This window comes from Rhipicephalus microplus, chromosome X (assembly GCF_043290135.1).
Source record: "Rhipicephalus microplus isolate Deutch F79 chromosome X, USDA_Rmic, whole genome shotgun sequence".
Classification (NCBI taxonomy): domain Eukaryota; kingdom Metazoa; phylum Arthropoda; class Arachnida; order Ixodida; family Ixodidae; genus Rhipicephalus; species Rhipicephalus microplus.
The window spans coordinates 118330058-118338617 of record NC_134710.1 but is presented as its reverse complement, the minus strand read 5'-3'; the positions used below and the strand labels follow the sequence as shown (position 1 = coordinate 118338617).

At 43.6% G+C, this 8560-nt stretch overlaps 1 non-coding gene across 1 annotated transcript; it reads left to right on the top strand.

Annotated features, from left to right (window-relative positions):
• The first annotated feature begins 7780 nt into the window (after positions 1 to 7780).
• On the top strand, positions 7781 to 7853 carry TRNAM-CAU (transfer RNA methionine (anticodon CAU)). Its single transcript has one exon. It is a non-coding gene; the product is annotated as a tRNA-Met (tRNA).
• Positions 7854 to 8560: the final 707 nt, after the last annotated feature.

Here is an 8560-nt window from a genome sequence, read left to right as displayed (position 1 = left end):
GAATGGAAACGCCTGCTGTCCCTGGAGACCCACCAGCGAACAGACAGAAAAGCACAAAACGAAGGCAGCTGTCAAGCTGGTTTAGTGACCACCATTATGGTATTCTTTTTTTTGTTTCTGTTGCGTTTGTAAAACATCTGTAGTAATGTTTCTCGTCGCTTGACAAAATATAAACTTTTTCCTGTCTTTAGCGTGAAAAACAACTGCAAGTATGTATAGATTGAAAGTGTTTTTTTTAGTGTTTAAAATCTTATAAAAAAACGGAAAACGTGGTAGCAAGAGAGGTCCTGCAAATATATTTTTTTGACTATAAGGCAGTTTTAAGGATGGAGAGGTGCATTTTATCTCAAGCTACCTGCCAAGATCCGAGCTAACATTTACAAAAAAAGAGATTTCTATATCTTACAAAGTTCATAAAATAAGAGGCCTAAAAGGGACAACAAACATAACTATTTAAAAGGCTATTGAATAAACTGCAAAAAAATTACAATCAAAATAATGCATTGATTTAACCTCAAAATTTTAAGTTAGAATGATATTTTTAGTGCGTGATATCGGACAGGAATATTCGGTATTAGTACTGACTTAATCCAAAAGAATTTGTCCTTAATTATGTTCAAAACTTGTCTAAAAGTTGTACTTAATCTAAAAATTGTCCTAAACAGCTTTTAGAAATCTTTTTTTTTCTATTTAAAAGACTGAAGATCATGCTAATATTTTTTGCAGTAATCTGGGAAGTGAAAAAAGTTGTACTTAATCTGAAAGTTGTCCTAAACAGCTTTGAGAAATCTTTTTTTTTCTATTTAAAAGACTGAAGATCACGTTAATATTTTTTTGCAGTAATTTGGGAAGTGAAACGCAATATTCGAAAAAGAAAAGTGCGAAAGAACTACTGCTATAACAAATATTTTGCAGTCAGCTTAATTCTTCAAGACAAAGAGGAATACATGATTCTAGGTACACGAACGGTTAAATGGAAACGTTTCCTCGTGCACACTGCTGGTTAGAAATATGCAGCATTCGAAAAAAGGGCAAGCAGGTGCTAAAGATTAGAGGAAATAAAATAAATTATAAAAGAACTGTCTGTATATTCTCATCAGAGCACCTTCCTACAATGTCACTCAAAGTGGCAGATACCGGCATAAAGTGTCCGTCACACTCAGACAGATGGTTGTGATACGTACAGTGCCCACTATCACAAAGACATAGTTTGTCGCACGATTTGAATTCTTTGTTTCTATACTAATAATATTTGTGGTTTTACGTCCCGAAACCACGATATGATTACGAGGGATGCCATAGTAGAGGGCTCTAGCTTCGCCCAATACTCGGGCTTCTACTTATTAGCCTCGACCGAAATGCGACGGGGGATCGAAGCCGCGCCCTGCGAGTTGGTAGCCGAGCACATTGACCACTGTTTCACCATGGTGGACTGTCTTTTTTTCTAAAACCAGTTATATGTACTACCATGGTTTAAAAGGAAGGCACAATAGCAGGCAATCAGTGAATGCTACATGTGTACGATTCTTTCCATCAGAGACAAGCAGGGACGGGTATTTAGCGGCTGAAACTGGCATGGAAAATTGTGATATTGAATCTTTTTTTCTGAGCTTTATCTTTCTCCTTAAGCCGGTGAACAGCATTGGTTTCTGCATCTTCTTTCTATCCACTAGTGAAATCCTCGCCACCCCCCCCCCCTCCCTGCCGTAATTTGAATTCCGCCTCTTCAATCTTTAGAAAGAGACAAAAATATTGCATTTGCATGGGACTGCTGCTTTCGCACACTGTGGGTTATAATTTCTTGTCTTTTTCAGTGTTTTATTGAAAAATGCACATCACATTGTCACAGGCATGTGAGTAGAACCAGCAGAACGCTGTCTTCTCCTTTACTGCTCTGGAGCAACAGTCAGCCCGAGAAATAGAAATGACCCTCAGAGCCGAGTCAATAATGAAAACATTATTCGCAACTCTCAATATGTTGAACATGGCTTTAAGAAATTTCTAGACAGAAAAGTGAACGGAAAAACACTTTGGCGCGTGCTTTTGCTGCGCAAGTCTATCGAACTCCTGCGCTCTATGGGATTGAAAGGCACCACATCAACGTGGTCGCTTTGAGGGCCCTTGTCATAGAAACTGCGCAGTCTGAAGCGTCTGTAGTGAGCGAGAAATCGGTGTTGTCTATAGATTAGAAATTACTAGAGATGCGAAGAAGGAAAAACAGGATTCGAGTCGGAATCAAGACAATGCAATTTACGTTGCAGACCGTAGAGCGTGCCAGTGCTTGAAACTGCTTAAAAAAGACCCTACAGTCGTCCCGTCGGGCGAAGAGTCGCCTTAAGTTATGAAAACTTGTGTATAGCAAAAACGTAGCATCATACCATGAGCCGAACCACGTGGACTGCGTAACCAGTGAGTGGCTAAGAACTTACAAAGCTTTAGGAAGGGTTGAACAATAAATAATCATCATCCTCAGCAGCATCCAGAGCATCAACGTAAATACGTAGGAGCGCGTATTGCCTTATAGAACGGTACTGGGAACTTAGCAACTGCACCATCCAGGGTGGTCTATATATGGTACTCGACTGCTGACGCACAATTGACGGGATGAAATCCCTGCTGCGGCCACAGCATTTTTGATAGAGGCGAAAGTGCTTGAAGCCCGTGTGATTAGCTTCAGTGCACGTTAAAAAACTCCAAGTGTTCTGAATTTTTTGGGCCCTCCACTACGACGTCTCTCATGGCCATGTTGTGGTTTCTGGACGTTACACAATAACAATTCTTATCATTAGAGCTTATTAGTGCTGGGTACGCAAAAGCTTGGGTACGGAAGGGCTTGCAGGGTACGGAAGGGCTTGGGTATACGCGCGAGGTTGCGTACCCAAGCTCCCAGGCGGTCATTCCTTATAGTGCTGCTTACCCGAACGTAAGCCGCATCGAAGATCACACGTGCTCGCAGCGCCATAGCGTCTTGTCGCGTATAGACTTATTTGGTTTTTTAGGGGCGAACCTCCTCTTAGTCTAACCTTATCCTGTGTATGCGCAACCGAGAGAAGAAGAGACGAGAAACCGAGAGAAGATGAGACGAAAAATAAAGGATGGCAGTATCTTTCAAATAGTTTAGTAGACTGTGCTGTCTCGTAAAAGTACATACAAACTGCAGTTGAGTGAGGATAGTCTAGATGGAGCTGTACCACTATTCTCCAATTGGCTGCTGCGTGGGTTGTGCCTGGATGCACGAGGAAGGTGTGCCTCCTTCAGTCTCCTAGATAGTCATCGTAAGTGGCGGATCGTTGGTGGGGCAAGGACGAAGGAGAGTGGAGGGTGCGTTGAAGACGCTTGCGCTTGGTTTCCTTGGCTCGCGTCTCGTCGGTGTTACCCGCGCGCCGTCTGCATTCTCGAACGCGATCGTATGCATGGACGCATGCACTGACGGACGGACACACGGAAAAAGAGACGGACAAACGCATGCATAAACGGACACAGAGACAGGCGGACGGACGAATGGATGGATGGACAGACAGACATATGGACGGATGGACGGATGGACGGACAGACAGACAGACAGACAGACAGACAGACAGACAGACAGACAGACATACGGGTGCACAGACGGACGCACAGACGAACAGGTGGACGGACACACGAATGGACGCATGGACAGACCCACAGACCAACACACGCACGGAAACACGGATGGAAGGACAGACGGACATAAGCACGGATGGACGTACGAACGCTTCGCCCCCCTCTTCATCATTCACTCTGTGGATATTCGGTGATTTTTTCTACAATTTATTAAAGAAGAATAAATGGTGGCGTGAAATGAACATGCTACGAGTAAAATATTCCTTATTAATAAAGACATCGACCCGAGAAAAAAAAATCATCCGCGTCGAAATTGAGACTGCAGCCAGTGCCCTGGCCAGACACCGTCATACACGTATAGACAATTCGTGGCGGTTGGATAGGCGTCGTCCTTTCCCATGTACCGTTAAACTTCGTTGACTTTGCGGATTTATTAGCGTTATAATTACAGCTATTGGGCTCGTGACAAAAGTGTCTCAGGAACATAGAAACACCACAACCTTGCCATGATCAAAAAATTGCCGAAGTTGGCCTATAAAGAACCCCAGGAGGTCGCAATTTCCGGAGTCCTCCACTACGGCGCCTCTCATCATATGGTAGTTTTGGGAGGTTAAACTTCCCATATCATCATCAACGTCTGAAAGGGCGAAGAATGAGTGCATTTTTCTCTCGCAGCGTTTATTTCCACTGCGGCGCAATTCGTGACGCCAGCAGTTTGCTCACGTGACGTCAGGATCAAATAACCTCTCGATCGGAAGGATATCTGTCGTGAAATGACGCCTAACCTGCTTTGCCACGCAGTCGCTTGCTCGTTTTGTCTTGCCTCGCATGAATATCGGTGATTTCACTTGGTTTTCTGTGTTTGCGCCTGCCCTAGGACAGATAGTAGCACGTAGTCGAAAAGCGTGAAATCCTGAGTACCCCAGTGTTAATACGGGACATTCCATGCGTTTTATGACTAAACAAGGGGCGGATTGATTGATAGATATGTGTGGCTAAACGTCCCAAAACTACCATATGATTATGAGAGATGCCATAGTGGAGGACTGCGGCAATCACGACCTCCTAGGGTTCTTTAAAGGCCAACTCCGGTGGTTTTTTGACCATGTCAAGGTTATGGTGTTTCTTTGTTCCTGAGACACTCTTGTCACGAGCCCAATAGCTGGAATGCTCAGAAGAACTGAATAGAATATTTTAATAAGCAAAGTGTGCAATATCGAAACTAAAACCCAACCGAGCACCCTGTCTGCGTGTGACGTACTATTTGGTAGAGCCGGAGGTCGTATACTGGTTCCACCAGCGTGGAGTATGAAAACTGTGAAAGCCAGTTCAGTGAAGCACCGGCGAAGCACCACAGAGGAAGAAAGGAAACATTCCCGTGCTATAGCCTTGCCAAACACCGCCGCCATCGCCTTGTGGAAAGCACAATAAACGCAGCGGCCAAAGTAGCCATGCCATCGGCTGCATCACTTCCGCTGACATGCCAAACACGTCACACAGACAGTGTTGTCAATAATTCTGGCAAGTGAGGTGAGCTTTTCGAGGCAATCTTTGAAATTCATTTGCAAACGATCAGTGCATTACTCAAACATGTGATTTGGCATAAAGGACGAAAATGTACAAAGGAACATACCCAGCGAATTTCAATGAGATTCATTGACTTCGAAAAATCGCCGGAGTTGGCCTTAACGTGCACCCAAATGTGAGCACTCGGGCCTGCAGAATTTTCGACTCCATCGAAAATGCAGCCGCCGCAGCCGGGATTCGATCCCGCAACCTGCAGGTCAGCAACCGAGTACCTTAGCCACCAGACCACAGTGGCGGGGCTGGCGTGAAATCCTGAGCCTTTTTCGGAAGGGTCGTGAAGACCAGAAAGAAACTACTGTCTCGTTTTTTAACTTTGTATGGTTTAGGGGCCCTCAGGTTCAAGAACGCAACGCGTTACTTTGGCCAAAGTGTAGCACAGCAGAGTCGTTTCATTGTTGAGGAGAAAAGAAGCTGACTTTGAGAATATTTACCCGACACGTGATATTCAATTCAAACGTGGAGTGAATAGAAGCGTGTAAGTTAGGCATAGCGTAAATACATCCCTATAGCAAGCGTGCTCGCACAAATCTGGCCCTCTAGGGGCAAAATCTGTGCGCACAACCGTTGCGTCACAGAGTGGCAGGTCCCTTCAATCTGCGTGGCCGATACTTCCCTAGCGCGGGCGTCCACCCGGTTACGTGCAGCAGAGAAAGAAGACGTCTGGTGCCGAGCTCGTGGACAGCCGCCTAATTGGCGGGTGCGCGCTGCCACCTGCGAGATGCACGTTCCCTGCTCCTCTCCTCCTGCGGTGACTCACGGCTCCAGCGAGCTGCTCTGCGGCGGCGAGGCATTAGCACGCGCCTTCTTCCCCCGCGCGTGTTACAGGTCCGGCGCTTGCCAGGGCGTGTTGCTTCTTCCGGGCGTGCGTGTCGGCGCAGCGTCAGTCGAGGCACGCCATGACTGTCCCTGACGAGCGCTGGCACATCCAGGGGCGTGCCGGGCAAGATGAGAAACAACACACGCGGTTCCTCCCTCCCGCCATTCGAAGCAGCCGGCGACCCAGGCATTAGCGACGCGGGAGACCTGGACCTGCTATACCCCACGTCTCTCCGACGGCGAAATCATCCTGTCCACCACGCAGCGGCGCGACAGCAGACGCTTCGACCATCATATACAGTTCGTGCAACTAGTCACTCTTGGTGCCTCCTTGTAGCGGTCTTTGAAATAGAGTGCAGTTGTACGACTTGTTACATCTAGATCTTGGGCGACAATTGACACTATATAAGCTCTTGGTAACTGTAGTATTATATATAAATATATATATATATATATATATATATATATATATATATATATATATATATATATATATATATATATATATATATATATATATATATATATATATATATATATATTGAGATCTAACAAACAGTAATCTCAAGGAATAGGCGAAGTTATTAGAACCAATGGAATGTAAATAAGAAGAAAGGAAAGTGGGTGAAAAAATAACCAGCCGTGAGCAGGAATCGAACCTACGACCTTCGAATAACGCGTTCGATTCCTGCTTACGGCTGGTTATTTTTTCACCCACTTTCATTTCTTCTTATTTACATTCCATTGCTTCTAATAACTTCCCCTATACATTCCTTGGCATTACTGTCTGTTAGATCTCATTAATATTGTGTCAAAACACGGCAAAACGAGCCCTTAGGTATACACTTCTTTCACACACACACACACACACACACACACACACATATATATATATATATATATATATATATATATATATATATATATGTATATATATATATATATATATATATATAATGAGATATAACAGACAGTAATGCCAAGGAATGTACAGGGGAAGTTATTAACATTAATGGAATGTAAATAAGAAGAAAGAAAAGTGGATGAAAAAATTACCAACTGTAAGCAGGAATCGAACCTACGACCTTCGAATTACGCGTTCGATGCTCTAACCACTGAGCTATTACAGCGGCACTCCCTCCATCCACTTTTTTGGGTTTATCTGTGAATTTAGAAGTAGGAGCGACAGTCAGCGCCATCTATAAGCCAAACAACGAGTGTGAAAACACTCTTATGCGCATGTTTGGCGTCACGTAGCACGTGAACTTATTATGAGCGGGCAGCTGATTAATTGTCCCTCTTATACAACCTAAACACACCAAGTCTGCCAGTACGAGACCCTCGTTCAATGAAATAAGAGCATCGAACGCGTAATTCGAAGGTCGTAGGTTCGATTCCTGCTTACAGTTGGTAATTTTTTCATCCACTTTTCTTCCTTCTTATTTACATTCCATTAATGTTAATAACTTCCCCTGTACATTCCTTGGCATTACTGTCTGTTATATCTCATTATAATTGTGTTAAAAACACGGAAAAACGAGCCCTTAGGTATACACTTCTTTCCCTTATTTCATTGAACGAGGGTCTCGTACTGGCAGACTTGGTGTGTTTAGGTTGTATAAGAGGGACAATTAATCAGCTGCCCGCTCATAATAAGTTCACGTGCTACGTGACGCCAAACATGCGCATAAGAGTGTTTTAACACTCGTTGTTTGGCTTATAGATGGCGCTGACTGTCGCTCCTACTTCTAAATTCACAGATTAACCCAAAAAAGTGGATGGTGGGAGTGCCGCTGTAATAGCTCAGTGGTTAGAGCATCGAACGCATAATTCGAAGGTCGTAGGTTCGATTCCTGCTTACAGTTGGTAATTTTTTCATCCACTTTTCTTTCTTCTTATTTACATTCCATTAATGTTAATAACTTCCCCTGTACATTCCTTGGCATTACTGTCTGTTATATCTCATTATAATTGTGTTAAAAACACGGAAAAACGAGCCCTTAGGTATACACTTCTTTCCCTTATATATATATATATATATATATATATATATATATATATTACAATTATTTTTAACATGCTCTACTGACATCCCACAGCACCTGGGTCTTTACCATTTCGCCTCCATCGACATGTGACCGCTGCGCTAGGGATCGAACGCCTGACCTTTGAGTCAGCAGCGGAGCACCCTAACCACTACACTTCCGCGGCGGACTTTCTTAACATTATTATCATCCTTTCAAGAGGTTTATTAAAAAGCATGTGTTAAGTTTATGAATTCATTGCTCCAATGCACAGGAAACATTTTAATAGTACTGTCTACTTATTCTTCAGAGTGAGTCCGATATTGTTTGTGCAAACAACCAGCTTTGAAGCTTACGGGCAGCAATGAAAGTAAACGTCACAAAAAATAATATTGACAGCATTTTCCACTCTAATTTAAATAATTTTATTGCAAATACAAGCAAGTCGATTGAGTGGCAAACGTTCTCTTGTCTTTTTCTAGGCAGCTCACCATCGACTCCAATTTTTTCTTCGTGAAGCTAGCAATTGTTTCTGTGAACTACGTTCA